Genomic DNA, 17,746 nt, shown 5'->3' on the forward strand with positions numbered 1-17,746 from the left:
GCCAGCAGCATACATCGCTGATTATTTTTGAAAATTGAAATGTTTTAGTAATGGGCTTGAAATTCAATTCCAGTCATCAATAAATTAAATGTATACAATGAAGAAGACTTGTAATTTAACAATCATTCTGGGTTGCTTAGTGGGTGTGCAATAATGAACTTTGAAGAGGGGAACAGGCCGGGCACAGTGGCTCATGCCTGTAATCCCAGAACTTTCGGAGGCCAAGGCGGGCAGATCATTTGAGATCAGGAGTTCAATACCAGCTTGGCTAACATGGTGAAACTCCATGTCTACTAAAAATACAAAAAATTAGCTGGGCATGGTAGTGCACGCCTGTAGTTCCAGCTAATCCTCCTGAGGCAGGAGAATTGCTTGAACCCAGGAGGTGGAGGTTGCAGTGAGCTGCAATTGCATCACTGTGCTCCAGGCTGGGCAACAGAGTGAGTGAGACTCCATCTCAATTTTTTTTTTTTTAAAAAAAGAAGGGAACAAACAAAGGAAATTTCTGGGAGAGAGAAAAATGGAAAATGAGTAGCTGTCTCCCTTCTTTCAGGTAACTGCTTTCAGGTCCTCCAGAATTTTTATTAATATAAAACAACATTTGCATTATCCTATCAATATTGTAGTTTGTGACAGTAAGTCAAAATATACTTTTCACTAGGCAAAGGACATGAACAGACACTTTTCAAAAGAAGACATTTTTGCGTCCAACAAACATGAAAAAAAGCTCAACGTCACTGGTCATTAGAGAAATGCAAATCAAAACCACAATGAGATACCATCTCATGCAAGTCAAAGTGATGATTATTAAAAAGTCACGAAGTAACAGATGCTGGCAAGGCTGTGGAGAAATAGGAACACTTTTACACTGTTGGTGGGAGTGAGTGTAAATTAGTTCAACCATTGTGGAAGACAGTGTGGTGATTCCTCAAAGACCTGGAACCAGAAATACCATTTGACCCAGCAATCCCATTACTGGCTATATACCCAAAGTAATATAAATCATTCTATTATAAAGATACACGCATGCTTATGTTCATTGCAGTACTATTCACAATAGCATATATATGGAATCAACCCCAGTGCCCATCAGTGATAGACTGGATAAAGAAAATGTGGTACATATACACCATGGAATTCTATGCAGACATAAAAAGGAACGAGATTTTGTACTTTGCAGGAAGAACATGGGTGAAACTGGAAGCCATTACCCTCAGCAAACTAACACAGGAACAGAAAACCAAAAACTACATTTTCACACTTATAAGTGGGAGCTGAACAATGAGAACATATGGACGCAGGGAGTGGAGCAACACACACTGGGGCCTGTTGGGGGCGCAAGGGGAGGGAGAGCATTAGGATAAACAGCGAATGAATCCGGGGCTTAATACATAGGTGTTGAGTTGATAGGTGCAGCAAACCACCATGGCACACGTTTACCTGTGTAACAAACCTGCACATCCTGCACATATATCCCGGAATTTAAAATAAAATAAAATAAATTAAAATTTATATATATACTTTTTACTTGGTGTATCTAGGAAATATACAAAAGCTTAACAATAAACTACCCAAGAATCAATAAAAACTAAAAGTTAAATATAAAAAATGCCTTTCCATTGCATAAAAATGTAATTTCACCAGCCCAATGTATGTATCACTTGAAAAAATGTCGTTGCAAAATGCAATCTCTTTTGTGCTTTATACTGTTGATTTTAAAATTTAAAGTCAGGAGAGCAAAGCACATATAAATTGGTTCCTTCTTTTATTTCTCAAGAAGTCACTCTTTCTTTTTCATTACCATCTGCTCTGACTACTATTACAATTTTTATCCCAAAAGGTGATGCTGACAGTGTAAAGGTGGTATAATTAACAAAATTCTTCTCTCATGACATTTCTCACAGAAAACTGGAAGCAAGAAAATATAATTGCACCAGCAGATATGTTTCAAAACCAAGTAAGGAGCTTATGAAAAATAAGAACTCTTAAATGCAAGCACTAGAGATTGCCTAGATCCAGACAATATCCATGAATTGAATAGGTTTTCCAGGTAATAAATTGATAGAATGCAGCACATATCTCCATTTCTTAAGAGAGAAAAATTTTGTGTCAACATGTAGATGCACAGCATGGTCTGACATTGGGACTGAATTATTCTCAGTTAATCAAGAGCACGCATGTGAAGTAGCCATTCACAGACTCGGCTGCTCACTGGCATGACCTGGACGACATTTCCCTTTACAGATTCCTTGACCCACTCCCAAGGGTTTGGATTCAATAGGGTTTGGGTTGCTCTGGGACCTGTAGTTCTTTAAAGCCCTCTTGATGACTGATTAACACCAAGGAGAAGATTGACAAAAATCTGTAATAGCGGAAGCATTTACTACAAGTAAAACTCCGTGCTTAAACTTGGGGGAAAGGAGTTTATCCTTACGTAGCTTATTATCTAGCAGAGTGGTTCTCAGCTGAGAATAAATTTGCCTCCTGGGGGACATTTGGCAATGTCTGGAGACTTTTTTTTTTTTTGAGACGGAGTCTGGCTCTGTCGCCCAGGCTGGAGTGCAGGGGCGCGATCTCAGCTCACTGCAAGCTCCGCCTCCCGGGTTCACGCCATTCTCCTGCCTCAGCCTCCCGAGTAGCTGGGACTACAGGCGCCCGCCACCACGCCCGGCTAATTTTTTTGTATTTTTAGTAGAGACGGGGTTTCACTGTGTTAGCCAGAATGGTCTCGATCTCCTGAACTCGTGATCCACCTGCCTCGGCCTCCCGAAGTGCTGGGATTACAGGCGTGAGCCACCAAGCCTGGCCGTCTGGAGACATTTTAGGTTGTCCCTATTGTGGGGTGGAGGGTGGGGGTGGGGAGGCGGTCGTACTGGCATCTAATGGTAGAGACCAGGGATGCTGCTGAACATCCCACAGTGCACAGGGCAGTCCTCCACCACCAAGAATTACCTGGCTCAAAAGGTCAATACCGGCAAGAGAAACCCTGATCCCAATAGGGGGGATAAGAAAATACATTAAACTATATAATGAATGGTGTAGAGATTTAAAAGTTATTGCAAAGATATAGATAGATGCTATCACAATTCGGAGCAGGGTGAGTTAGGTCCAGCAGAGAAAGGATCTTAGGCTCTGGAATGAAGTCTATGCCTCTTCCTACAGCCTTACTACTTAAGTGTTCAACACTAGCGGAACACTTGCAGTTTCGAGCAGTTGTGCATATGGTAATTAAGCTAAATAAAGTTCCTGTTCTCCTTGAAGGTCACATTCTAGTTGGAAGAATCAGGCAGAACATCCAAAGTTTAAAAAATGGAAAAAACAAGTGCTGGCAAGCATGTGGAGGAAGTAAATGGAGCACCCATTTCTAGTGAGAGTGACATTGGTTCAACCACTTTAGGAAACTGGCTAGCAGTATCTACCAAAGCTGATCTACATGCCCTGTGATTGAGCACTTCTACCCCTAGGTGTTTGTTTAACAGCAGTGCATGTGTATCTGTGCCAAAAGACATGTACAAGAATGCTCATAGTAGTAGCATGTGTAACAGTCCAAAACTAGGTACAATTAAAATGTCCATTAGGCCGGGCGTGGTGGCTCACGCCTGTAATCCCAACACTTTGGGAGGCCAAGCCAGCTGGATCATGAGGTCAGGAGATCGAGACCAGTCGGGTCAACATAGTGAAACACCATCTCTACTAAAAATACAAAAAAATTAGCTGAGTGTGGTGGTGGGTGCCTGTAATCTCAGCCACTCAGGAGGCTGAGGCAGGAGAATTGCGTGAACCCAGGAGGCAGAGGTTGCAGTGAGCCGAGATCATGCCATTGCACTCCAGCCTGGGTGGCAGTGTGAAACTCTGTCTCAAAAAAAAAAAAACAACTCTATTAATAAAATGAATTTTTAAAACCAAGGTGTATTTTTATGTATACAATGGAATACTATATGCAATTCAGCTGAATGTAGTACTGCTACACAAAAATATGTAGATTTATCTCACAAATGTAACATTGAGTGAAAGATGTCAGATATGAAAATTATATATGGTATGATCCCATTATATAAAAATTATATAGAGATAAAATTAATGTATTATGAATCAAAACTGTTGTTGTATCGGAGGAAGATTATGAGTGGGGTCTTTCTGGAAGTCATCTGGGTGCTGTAATATTCAATTTCTTGATCTGAGTAGCAGATCTGGTAATCCATATAGTCTTTGCTTTTTTCTGAATACCACATTTCGATAAAAATATTTACTTAATAGAGCAATGACAAGTGCTATGAAGAAAAGTAAAGCTGGGTAAGGGACTTAGAGAGTGGCAGGTCGGTGTCATAGATATTATTTATAGCAGAGATCCACAAGCTTTTTCTGTAAAGGGCCAGATAGTAAATATTCTAGGCTTTATGAGCCTACAATCTGTTTCACAATCATTCAACTCTGCGGTTGTACTGCAAAAGCAGAAATAGTCAATAAGTAAATGAATGAATGTGACTATGTTCCAGTGAAAGTTTATTTGTGGACACTGAAAATTGAATTTCCTAATTTTCATGTGTTGCAAACTACTATTTTTGCTTTCGATTTTTTTCCCAGTCACTTGAAATTATAAAAAATATCCTTAGCTCACAGGCCATTAAAAAAACAGGCATTGGGTGAATTTGACCTGTGGGCCATAGTCTGCAACCTCTGAGGTAGAGGCTAGTGGGAGAAAGCCTGCCCAGGGAGGTAACTTTGCACAGTCCTAAGCAAATTGAGATAGCAAGTCATGTATTGATCCAGGGAAGGCATTTTCTCTGGGGAGGGGAGAGGAAGTAGGAAGGCCGTACGGCGGAAGCTTGCTGAGTGTGTTCAAGGAACAGCTTCTGTGGCTAGAAAAAAATGAGTAAATGGCGACACTGGCAGCAACAAGCCATGGCCCGAGAGGCTCAGAGAGAGATGCTCTAAAACGGAGACCTGGTGGCGATGAGGAAGGTGAAACAGAGGGAAGAAATCCTGGAGCAAGGATGCAAGCCAGAAGTCTGAATCTCTCAGAGAAGACCGGAGACAGAACTAGCATGTGGAATGGGGTGGAGAGGAGGAGGAGGAGGCAGGGAGGCAGTCAAGTGTCTTTCCGTGCCCAAGCTGCACACCACGCACACCACCACCACCGCACAGACACACCTCAGAGTTATTTAGTTCAAGCATTGTAAGACTGGATAAAAGTGTATTTCTTTCTGTCTCTTTTTTTCTTTACTTTCTTTCCTCCCTTTTTTGTTTTTTTCCCAGAGAATTCACATCAAACAGCATTATTTATAATGATGATGTCCTTCTAGGTAAACTCAGATTTTCCGGGTGAAAGAGAATGGCAACCAATAGTGGCAGCGATTTTTTACATGTGACATGTTGGCCGGGTGCAGTGGCTCACACCTGTAATCCCAGCACTTTGGGAGGCTGAGGCGGGTGGATCACCTGAGGTCGGGAGTTCGAGACCAGCCTGACCAACATGGAGAAACCCCGTCTCTACTAAAAGACAAAATTAGCCGGGCGTGGTGGTGCACGCCTGTAATACCAGCTACTCGGGAGGCTGAGGCAGGCGAATCACTTGAACCCGGGAGGCGGAGGTTGCGGTGAGCCGAGATCGTGCCACTGCACTCGAGCCTGGGCAACAAGAGCGAAACTCCGTCTCAAAAAAAAAAAAAGGGACATGTCTTCAGGCTTACTGATGTATCTGCCCCTGGCTGGAAGATTTCTCAAAGCTCCAACATAAAGTAGGACCTAATGTCTGGCACTGCGGTTGAAGGAATGATTTGCCTACTGGGTGTTTTACTTAGCAACAACTCAGCTTTTTATGGAATTCCAGCTCTCCAATGTTTGTTCTCTGATGTATTGTTGCCTCTTTTATAACAGTCATTAAACACTGAAAATGTCTGATGCGGCAAAACTTAATGGACACTTACTGGTTATAATGGAATGAAGAGTGAGGTGGAAAAAAAAGATGATTACCAAAAGCTTTCATAAAATTTCTTATCTTTTCACATCTTTTATACAGACAATTTATCTTGGGTAATAGGCTATGCCCTTTTGATCTACAGACTAGAAACACAAGAATTGTAATAGCGTAATGTTGTATCAGGTATGCCAAATACAATATTTTACCTAATTTCTTGTATTACTTTGCTTCATAGGTCAGGGAAAAGAAAACACATTTAAAGCAACCATTAAGATAAGAGGACAGATGCAAATTTAAAATAGTTGAATTTAGGTAAACAAAATTAATTAAACCTTTAATTTCATTAGTATTTACAGAGTGCCTGCCATGTGTCAGACACTGCCTAGATTCTAAATGACTAAATGCATAAATGAGTCTGTATAGATAAATAAGGCAGTCTCTATTCTGCAAAAGCTTGCCATCTTCCAGGAGAAATGTAAAAATAAATAACAGTAAGAGTTTGAAAATGGAAGAAACACATGTAGGAATAATTAAATCTGAGCATTGATAAATATCGATATGCCAATTTATATATGAATAAACCAAAGCTTCAACAAGTAAATGGTAGATTCAAATCTGGGTGCAAAGTCAATCCTAGTGCCTTTTCCCCTATATAAAATTGTATATTTTTTCATTCTCATCATACATTCAGCAAATATTTATGTAATATCTACCATGAGCAAGGCACTATATTAGACTAAGAAAATAATGTAAGCATATTTCATTTAGTCACCACTTCAAGCAGGTGTAGCCTAGTGTTTAAGCCTACTGACTTTATATTAACACTGTCTGATTTCAAATTTCAGCATCTCTATATATACAGCCCAGAGCAAAGTTAATGTAACCACTCTGTGGCCATCAAATGCAGCATGGAAGTCCCTGTCACATACAGTGGTTAAGATAAATAAATGAAATTATATAGTGCCTATCTCATAATAACTGCTTAATAAATGTCAGCAACAACTATTGTTATAAAACTGCTATAGGATCTTCACATTTGGTATAATTATGTTAACTACACGTATGAAAATAAGAGTCATTAATACGAAGGCAACTGTACTAGGGGTAGCATCTCATGGTGATGATAAGCATCTGTGACTAGCCAAAAAGTGCTTAATCACCCCAAAAGGCACTCTATGATGTTGGCTAAATAAATATCAACAACAAAAGGCATTTCTCAAATTAGTTCTAGGTAAGTTGCATGTCACCTGATTCTATGACTATCAGTCCCATTGGTATTCTAATTTCTTTTTTCAAGGATCTTTCCTAAAAAATATTATTGATGCCATCATTTTGACAAAAACTTGTTAAAGTATTATTAAAACTGGCATAATTGAAATTTATTCTTGTGATTAAGATTGAAAATTAAAAAGGCACGAAGTAGTAGCAAATATAACTTGTTCTCATTATATTGTTTATGGCAATAAATTCCCTGGTTAAGCTTACACATGGTTCTCTCTGCTAACTCTGTTTTCAGTTCCTTGTAAAAGATTATTCTTTGAAGCTGACATTTCTTGTCTCTTATCTATAACAAAGGTTAATATGTATATTAAAATGCAGAGAAAACATTCACATTTTCTCCCAGAATTAAAGTTTTAAAAAAGTTCAAGTTTTATATAAATGTTTGGAAATGAATTATAGGTAGCTACAGGCAAGACATGTTGTCAAATAAATACCTTCAGATAAATGTTGAAAAGGCTATTTCTAATGTGAAGTTTTAAATATGCTTGGAACATAATTGGTTAGACACTGAGCAGAATGAAAAATCTAATTAGCAGCAAAGGGAGGAGTCTATCTACAAAGATGTAAGAAATATTTTAAACTTAGAAATCAAAACCTTCTGGAGTTTTTTAGTCAAACTTCCTACTGTTGAACTTAAATATGTGGAAAGTCATTTTATCTATCTAAGTGAGACGTGGACCAAGATTAAAAGAGTATTAAATACTAAATATTTCTTCCTTTTATCTTTTATTAAAGTTAAATAAAAGTAAGATGTGCTTACGGATGCCAAGAGAAAATATAATACAACAGAGATTCCTCGTGCAGCACCATCAGAATGTCGTCACATTAGGCCAGGTCAGTCTCCACTTAACTTTCACACATTCTGATGGACAATATCCATAAGTTTGTAAAATGACTGTTTACAAAGTATACTCTGTTCTACTTTTCTCAGTTTAATGCTGTGTTTATCTGCCTGGGTGTTTTCTTTTTTTCCTCTCTATGTGTGTGTATACATGTGTGTGTTGATAGTGAGCAGAACATAGCCAGGAGCAGCAAGCTATTTTTGGAGAAGAACTCATTTTTAATTTAAATGTGGGCTTTATAGACAAGAATAAGAAGCTCTGATTGCAGCTAATTTCAGCAAATTAAAAAGAGCCTGCGGGGAAAACTGACTGGTAATGATGAAATGCAATCAAGTGAGCAACAGTATCGATCTTCAAACACAAAGCTGAGCAGATACTAAAATACAGTTTGAAAAAAACCATTCATTTTTATTATAGGATATAGCAGATGCTGGTTTAAGTACTAGAATAAAACAAAAAGCCTATTGATTATTACAGCTTGTACTGACAACATTGTATATACATAGCTGGCATCGTTTGTAGCAGTTTGCTCGTGTCCTCAGGCAGGGTACTAACCCAGAATGGGCACCCAGCCACTTTCTTCTGAACAGAATCTCATGCATTAAATATTTATGTTTCAGTGAGTAAGGAAAAGAGAAGGAAATCAAACATTCCTCCTGTGTGTGCGTGGAACTTTTGTCGAACTATAAACACAGCATGAGCACAAACCCTTCTACTACGCCCTTCAATACTTCCCTTGTCTTTGTTTGATTGGCAAAATGTCTCCTAGCAAGGAGTTTCTGAATTAGGCCAAAACAAAGACTTGAAATAAATGTTATCTTAACTCTTAAACAGAAATATTATTTTTAGGATTACTTCTTACAGCAGAGCAGAAGCTTGTTTAGTAGAGAAAAGGATGCTGTCAGATTCTCAGGGTTTAGAAGCAGGACTTTAGACAGAAGGTAGAACTATTTAGACAGAGGAAGTATAAAGGGTTCTAAAATGAATGGGAATGAGGCAGGGTGATTTCAAGAAAAAAATACTGAACTTATCCCTAGAGAATATAAGCATTTTCCTTCCTTCCTTCCTTTCATTCCTTCCTTCCTTTACTCATTCATTCAAAAAATTGTATAGATTCCCAGTAGAGGCATAACCAGGCTGGAACCTTCAAAGTCAGAAGTCTGGCAGGGCCCGGGTCACTGTTGGTGAGAGACCACTCTTCTATCTTCTTGACATGTTCCTGGCCTTGTTTCCACACTGTTTCCTGTTACAACCTTTCATCAAAGTCTTTTTTTAAATTTTTTTTTATTACCATAGGTTATTGGGAAACAGGTGGTGCTTGGCTACATGAGTTAGTTCTTTAGTGGTGATTTGTGAGATTCTGGTGCACCCATCACCCAAGCAGTATACACTGCACAAAATTTGTTGTCTTTAATCCCCCGTCCCCTTCCCACACTTTCCCTCTGAATCCCCAAAGTCCATTGTGTCATTCTTATGCCTTTGCATCCTCATAGTTTAGCTCCCACTTATGAGTGAGAATATATGATGTTTGGTTTTCCATTCCTGAATTACTATTACTTAGAATAGTAGTCTCTAATCTTACTCAGGTCTCTGTGAATGCCATTAATTCATTCCTTTTTATGGCTGAATAATATTCCATTGCATATATATACTACAGTTTACTTATCCACTTGTTGATTGATGGGCATTTCGGTTGGTTCCACATTTTTGCACTTGCAAATTGTGCGGCTATAAACATGCATGTCCAAGTATCTTTTTCATATAATGACTTTGTTTCCTCTGGGTAGACAGCAACTAGTGAAATTATTGGATCAAATGGTAGTTCTACTTTTAGTTCTTTAAGGAATCTACACACTGTTTTTCGTAGTGGTTGTACTAGTTTACATTCCCACCAGCAGTGTAGAAGTGTTCCCTGTTCACAGCATCCATGCCAACATCTGTCATTTTTTTTGATTTTTTGATTATGGCCATTCTTGCAGGAGTAAGGTGGTATCACATTGTAGTTTTGATTTGCATTGCCCTGATCATTAGTACATTTTTTCATGTGTTTGTTGGCCATTTGTATATCTTCTTTTGAGAATTGTCTGTTCATGTCCTTGGCCCACTTTTTGATGGGACTGTTTTTTCTTGCTAATTTGTTTGAGTTCATTGTAGATTCTGGATATTAGTCCTTTGTCAGATGTATAGATTGTGAAGATTTTCTCCCATTCTTTGGGTTGTCTGTTTATTCTGCTGACTGTTCTTTTTGCTGTGCAAAAGCTCTTTAGTTCAATTAAGTCCCAGCTATTTATAATTATATAATTATTATAATTGTTTTTATTACATTTGCTTTTGGGTTCTTGGTCGTGAAATCCTTGCCTAAGCCAGTGTCTAGAGAGGTTTCTCCAATGTTATCTTCTAGAATTTTTATAGTTTCAGGGCATAGATTTAAGTCCTTGATCCGTGTTCAGTTGATTTTTGTATAAGGTGAGAGATGAGGATCCAGTTTCATTCTCCTACCTGTGGTTAGCCAATTATCCCAGCACCATTTTGTTGAATAGTGTGTCCTTTCCCCATTTTATGTTTTTGTTTGCTTTGTCAAAGATCAGTTGGCTGTAAATATTTGGGTTTATTTCTGGGTTCTGTATTCTGTTCCATTGGTCTATGTGCCTATTGTTATACCAGTACCATGCTGTTTCAGTGACTATGGCCTTATAGTATAGTTTGAAATCAGGTAGTGTGATGCCTCCAGGTTTGTTCTTTTTGCTTAGTCTTGCTTTGACTATGTGGGCTCTTTTTTTGGTTCCATATGAATTTTAGGTTTTTTTTTCTAGTTCTGTGAAGAATGATGTTGGTATTTTGATGGGAATTGCGTTGAATTTGTAGATTGCTTTTAGCAGTATGGTTATTTTCACAATATTGATTCTACCCATCCATGAGCATGGGATGTGTTTCCATTTGTTTGTGTCATCTATGATTTCTTTCAGCAGTGTTTTGTAGTTTTCCTTGTAGAGGTCCATCACCTCCTTGGTTAGGTATATTCCTAAGTATTTTATTGTTTTTTGCAGCTATTGTAAAAAGGGTTGAGTTCTTGATTTGATTCTCTGCTTGTTCTTTGTTGGTGTATAGAAAAGCTACTGATTTGCATACATTAACCTTGTATCCAGAAACTTCGCTAAATTATTTTATCAGTTCTAGGAGCTTTCTGGAGAAGTCTTTAGGGTTTTCTAGGTAAACAATCATATCATCAGCAGACAGCAACAGTTTGACCTCCTCGTTACTAATTTGGATGCCCTTTATTTCTTTCTCTTATCTGATTGTTCTGGCTAGGACTTCTAGTACTGTGTTGAAGAGGAGTGGTGAGGTGGGCATCCCTGCTTGTTCCAGTTCTCAGAGGGAATGCTTTCAACTTTTCCCCATTCAGTATTCTATTGACTGTGGGTTTGTCACAGATGGCTTCTTTACATTGAGGTATGTCCCTTGTATGCCAATTTTGCTGACAGTTTTAATCATAAAGGGATGCCGGGTTTTGTCCAATGCTTTTTCTGCATCTATGGAGATAATCGTGATTTTTGTCTTTAATTCTGTTTATGTGGTGTATCACATTTGTTGACTTGCATGTGTTAAACCACCCCTGCATCCTAGTATGAAACACACTTGATCATCGTGGGTTATCTTTTTGATATGTTGTTGGATTCGGTTAGCTAGTCTTTTGTTAAGGAATTTTACATATGTGTTCCTCAAGGATATTGGTCGGTAGTTTTCTTTTTTTGGTTATGTCCTTTCCTGGTTTTGGTATTAGGGTGATACTGACTTCACAGAATGATTTAGAGAGGACTCCCTCTTTCTCTATCTTGTGGAATAGAGTCAGTAGGATTGGCACCAATTCTTTGAATGTCTGGTAGAATTCTGCTGTGAATCTGTCTTGCCCTGGACTTCTTTTTGTTGGTAATTTTTTTTTTTTTTTTGAGACACAGTCTCGCTCTGTCACCCAGGCTGTTGTACAGTGGCATGATCTTGGCTCACTGCAACCTCCACCTCCCAGGTTCAAGAGATTCTCCTCCTCAGCCTCCCGAGTAGCTGGGACTACAGGCATGTGCCACCACACCCAGCTAATTTTTTGTATTTTTAGTAGATACAGGGTTTCACCGTGTTAGCCAGGATGGTCTTGATATCCTGACCTCATGATTCACCCAACTTGGCCTTCCAAAGTGCTGAGATTATAGGCATGAGCCACCATGCCCAGCTTGGTAATTTTTTTATTGCCATTTCAATCTTGCTGCTGCTTATTGGTCTGTTCAAGGTATCTAATTCTTCTTGATTTAAGCTAGGCAGATTGTATCTTTTCAGGAATTTATCTGTCTCCTCTAGGTTTTCTGGTTTATGTGCCTAAAGGTGCTTATAGTAGCCTTGAATGATCTTTTGTATTTCAGTGGTGTCAGTTGTAATCTCTCCTGTTTCATTTCTTATTGAGCTTATTTGGATTTTCTCTCTTCTTTTCTTGGTTAATCTTGCTAATGGTCTATCAATTTTATTTATCTTTTCAAAGAAACAGCTTTTTGTTTCATTATCTTTTGCATTTGTTTGTTCGTTTGTTTCAACTTCATTAAGTTCTGCTCTGATCTTGGTTATTTCCTTTCTTCTGCTGGGTTTGAGTTTGGTTTGTTCTTGTTTCTCTAGCTGCTTGAGGTGTGACCTTAGAATGTCTGTTTGTGCTCTTTCAGACTTTTTGATGTAGGTGTTTAGGGCTATAAACTTTCCTCTTAGTATTGCCTTTGCTATAGCCCAGAGGTTTGGGTAGGTTGTGTCATTATTGTCATTCAGTTTGAAGAATTTTTAAATTTCCATCTCAATTTCATTTTTGACCCAATGCTCACTCAGAAGCAGGTTATTTAATTTCCATGTATTTGCATAGTTTCGAAGGTTCCTTTTGGAGTTAATTTCCAGTTTTATTCCACTGTAGTCTGAGAGAGTGCTTGATGTAATTTCAATTTTCTTAATTTTATTGAGGCTCATTTTGTGGCCTATCATATGGTCTACCTTGGAGAAAGTTCTATGTGCTGATGAAGAGAATGCATATTCTGTGGTTGTTGAGTAGAATGTTCTGTAAATATCTGTCAATATCCATTTTTTCCAGGGTATAGTTTAAAACCATTGTTTCAGTGTTGACTTTCTGTTTTTTTTTTTTTAAGAGGGAGTCTTGCTCTGCCACCCCGGCTGGAGTGCAGTGGTGTGATCTTGGCTAACAGCAATCTCCACCTCCCAGGTTCAAGTGATTCTCCTGCCTCAGCCTCCCAAGTAGCTGGGATCACAGGAATGCACCACCAAGCTAATTTTTGCATTTTTAATAGAGACAGGGTTTAACCATGTTGGCCAGGCTGGTCTTCAACTCCTGGCCTCAGGTGATCCTCCCACCTTGGCCTCCCAAAATGCTGGGATTACAGGCATGAGCCACTGTGCCTGACCTGACTTTCTATCTTGATGACCTGTCTAGTGCTGTCAGTGGAGTATTGAAGTCCCCCACTATTATTGTGTTGCTGTCTTTATCATTCCTTAGGTCTATTAGTAATTGTTTTATAAATTTAGGAGCACCAGTGTTAGGTGCATATATATTTAGGATTATGATATTTTCCTGTTGGACAAGGCCTTTTAGCATTATATAATGTCCCTCTTTGTCTTTTTTAACTGCTGTTGCTTTAAAGTTTGTTTTGTCTGATATAAGAATAGCTACTCCTGCTCACTTTTGGTTTCCATTTGCATGGAATATCTTTTTCCACCCGTTTACCTTAAGTTGATGTGTCTTTATCTGTTAAGTGAGTCTCTTGAAAGGCAGCAGATAGTTGGTTGGTGAATTCTTATCAATTCTGCAATTCTGCCTCTTTTAAGTGGAGCATTTACGCTATTTACATTAAATGCTAGTAGTGAGATGTGAGGTACCATTCCATTCATTGTGCTATTTGTTGTCTGTATACCTTGGTTGTTTTTTTTTTAATTGTATTTTTGTTTGATAGGTCCCGTGAGATTTATGCTTTAAAGAGGTTCTGTTTTGATGTGTTTCCAGGATTTGTTTCAAGATTTAGCGTCCGTTTTAGCAGTTCTCGTAGTGCTGGCTTGGTAGTGGTGAATTCTCTCAGCATTTGTTTGTCTGAAAAAGACTTTATCTTTCCTTCATTTATGAAGTTTAGTTTCACTGGATACAAAATTCTTGGCTGATAATTGTTTTTGCTTAAGGAGGCTGAAGATAGGGCCACAATCCCTTCTAGCTTGTAGGGTTTCTGCTGAGAAATCTGCTGTTAATCTAATAGGTTTTCCTTTATAGGTTACCTGGTGCTTCTGTCTCACAGCTCTTAAGATTCTTTCCTTCATCTTAATTTAGATAATCTGATGACAACGTGCATAGGCGATGATCTTTTTGTGTTTAATTTCCCAGGTGTTCTTTGTGCTTCTTGTGTTTGGATGTCTAGGTGTCTAGCAAGGATGAGGAAGTTTTCCTTGATTATTCCCCCAAATATGTTTTCCAAACTTTTAGATTTCTCTTCTTCCTCAGGAAGGCCAATTATTCTTAGGTTTGGTCATTTAACATAATCCTAGACTTCTTGGAGGCTTTGTTCATATTTTCTTCTTCTTTTTTCTTTGCCTTTGCAGGATTGGGCTAATTTGAAAGCCTTGTCTTCAAGCTCTGAAGTTCTTTCTTCTGCTTGTTCGAGTCTATTGCTGAGATTTTCCAGAGCGTTTTGCATTTCTATAAGTGTGTCCATTGTTTCCTGAAGTTTCGATTCTTTTTTATTTATGCTATCTATTTCCTTGAACATTTCTGCCCTCATTTCTTGTGTCATTTCTTTGACTTCCTTAAATTGGGCCTTGCCTTTCTCTGGTGCCTCCCTGATTAGCTTAATAACTAATCTTCTGAATTCTTTTTCAGGTAAATCAGGGATTTCTCCTTGGTTTGAATCGAAGTGAGCTAGTGTGATTTTGGGGGGTGTTAAAGAACCTTGTTTTGTCATATTACCAGGGTTGGTTTTCTGGTTCCTTCTCATTTGGGTAGGCTCTGTCAGAGGGAAGGTCTAGAGCTGAAGGCTGTTGTTCAGAGTCTTTTGTCCCACGGGGTGTTCCCTTGATGTAGTACTCTCCCCCTTTTCCTAGGGATGTGGCTTTCTGGGAGCCAAGCTGTAGTGATTGTTATCTCCCTTCTGGGTCTAGCCACCCAGCAAGTCTACCCGGCTCTGGGTTGTCTGCAGAGTCCTGTGATGTGAACCATCTGTAAGTCTCCCAGCCGTGCATACCAGCATCTGCTCTGGTGGAGGTGGCAGGAGGGTGAAATGGACTCTGTGAGGGTCCTTATCTTTGGTTGTTTAATGCACGATTTTTGTGCTGTTTGGGCTCCTGCCAGGAGGTGGCATTTTCAAGAGCACATCAGCTGTGGTAGTATAGGGAGGAACAGGTGGTGGTCAGGGCCCTAGAACTCCCAAGAGGATATGCCCTTTGTCTTCAGCTACCCGGGTGGGTAGGGAGGGCCATTAGGTGGGGACACGGCTAGGCATGTCTGAGCTCAGACTCTCTGTGGGTGGGTCTTGCTGTGGCTGCTGTAGGGGATGGGGGTGAGATTCCCAGGTTAATGGAGTTATGTTACTAGGAGGATTATGGCTGCCTCTGCTGTGTCATGCAGCTTATCAGAGGAGTGGGGGAAAGCCACAGTCACAGGCCTCATCCAGCTCCCATGCAACCCAAAGGGCCAATCTCACTCCCACCATGCCCCCGCAACAGCACCAAATCTGTTTCCAGGCAGTGGGTGACAGGGCTGAGAACTCGCCCCAGGCTCCCCACCTCCCAGCTGTGAAAGCAAGTAGGGCTTTCATGCTTCCCCTACTGTGGAGTCTGACTTGCGCCCTCCCCCAGGTTCTGGCCAGGAGACTTCTCCATCAGCTCAAATTGTTACAAAGTTCAGCTGGAGGTTTCCTTCTCCCTGTGGCCTTCTCCCAGTGCCTCTGGCAGCCCTCAAGGCCCCCGTGAGGCAGGGCAGAAATGGCTTGCTAGGGGACCCATCGAGCGAGCCCATAGGGCTCTTCCTGCTGCTTCCTCTACCCCTGTATTTCACTTGGCTCTCTAAATTGACTCAGCTCCAGGTAAGGTCAGAATCTTCTCCCGTGATCTAGACCTTCAGGTTTCCCAGTGAAGGTGTGTATTGGGGGCAGACAATCCTGCTTTCCCACTTCCGCAGTTTGGGCACTCACAGTATTTGGGGTATCTCCCGGCTCCTGCAGGAGCAATCCACTTCCCTCAGAGGGTCTGTGGGTTCTCTCGGCTTTCCTGATTTGTTCCTGCAGTCATTCTGGAGCAAGTGTTCACAGTGCAAGGCTCCACATGCTGCTCTGTCTGAGTGGAAGCTGCAATCTAGTCCTGTCTCCCATCTGCCAAGATCCTCCCACTTTCATCAAAGTCTTAAAACATGCCGCGTGCCTGTAGTCACAACTACTCGGGAGGCTGAGGCAGGAGAATCGCTTGAACCCAGGAGGCGGAGCTTGCAGTGAGCCGAGATCACGCCACTGCACTCCAGCCTGGGTGACAGAGTAAGACTCCATCTCAACAACAACAACAAAAAAGTCTTAAAACAAACATCACGTCAGCAAAATACCGTACATTTGTGGAGTAGGTGAGCCTTTTGGAAAATGTGTTCCCCCATCTAATTACATTCCCAGCACTAGCTGTCACAATGCCACCATTAAAATGGGGAAAGACAGAGAATTTAAAAAACAAAAACAAACAAACAAAAAACCAGATTTTTAAAATGTGATCAGTTCTGACACTGCAACTGCTATAAAACCAATAAAAAATACAATAGAAAGAGAGCGGGTTTGGCATGAAGGGCTGTCTTAGTTGTCACAGATGCCCTCTCAGATGATGAGCAGAGGCGTTGCCCTGTCCACGATCTGAGCATACAACTTTCTACAGAAAGGAAACAGTGGGTGCAAGGCCCTGAGGCTGGAACGAGCTTGGCATATTTGAGGAACCACAAGAAGACTGAGGTAGTTGGAGAATAGCAAGCTATGACAGAGTGGAAGGACTGTGACAGGAGATGAGGTTGAAGAGAGACAAGAACTAGAAAGGGAGAACTCACAAGTCATAGCCTGGAGTTTAGAGTTGATGCTAAGGGCCATGGGGAGTCACTGAAAGTCAGGGATGTGTAAGTAATTAATTGGGAATTTTTTAAGTGAATATATTGTCCGCAAAAAGTTTGTGAAACAGCTTATATCCACTATTCACTTTTTACTTAAATAAATTTATGCCTTTTTTTTTTTTTTTTTTTTGAGATGGAGTCTCACTCTTGTCTCCCCAGCTGGAGTGCAATGGTGCGATCTCAGCTCACTGCAACCTCCGCCTCCCAGGTTCAAGTGATTCTCCTGTCTCAGCCTCTCCAGTAGCTGGGATTACAGGTATGCACCACCACGCCTGGCTAATTTTTGTACTTTCAGTAGAGACGGGGTTTCACCACATTAGCCAGGCTGGTCTCGAGCTTCTGACCTCAGGTGATCCACCCGCCTTGGCTTCCCAAAGGGCTGGGATTACAGGTATGAGCCACCGCACCCGGCCTAATTCACGCCTATTAATGTATTTTTCCCAAATGCAAATAGCTCTGGTTTTCATTTTCTTATAAAATACCTGAGATTCTTTCACTGCGAATCCTTCCAAGTACCTATGTTTTTATAATACCCTATGTTTCTTTACC

At 40.2% G+C, this 17,746-nt stretch overlaps 1 long non-coding RNA gene across 2 annotated transcripts in view; it reads left to right on the plus strand.

Moving 5' to 3' along the window:
• Positions 1-17,746, plus strand: part of LOC107974514 (uncharacterized) — a 133,407-nt gene that overhangs the window by 105,127 nt on the left and 10,534 nt on the right. For both annotated transcript variants that reach the window (XR_010156786.1, XR_010156785.1), the window contains exon 4: positions 17,331-17,453. This is a non-coding gene — a long non-coding RNA (uncharacterized LOC107974514). The remainder of the gene's footprint in view (positions 1-17,330; positions 17,454-17,746) is intronic.

This window comes from Pan troglodytes, chromosome 3, assembly GCF_028858775.2.
Source record: "Pan troglodytes isolate AG18354 chromosome 3, NHGRI_mPanTro3-v2.0_pri, whole genome shotgun sequence".
In the NCBI taxonomy this organism is placed as follows: Eukaryota; Metazoa; Chordata; class Mammalia; order Primates; family Hominidae; genus Pan; species Pan troglodytes.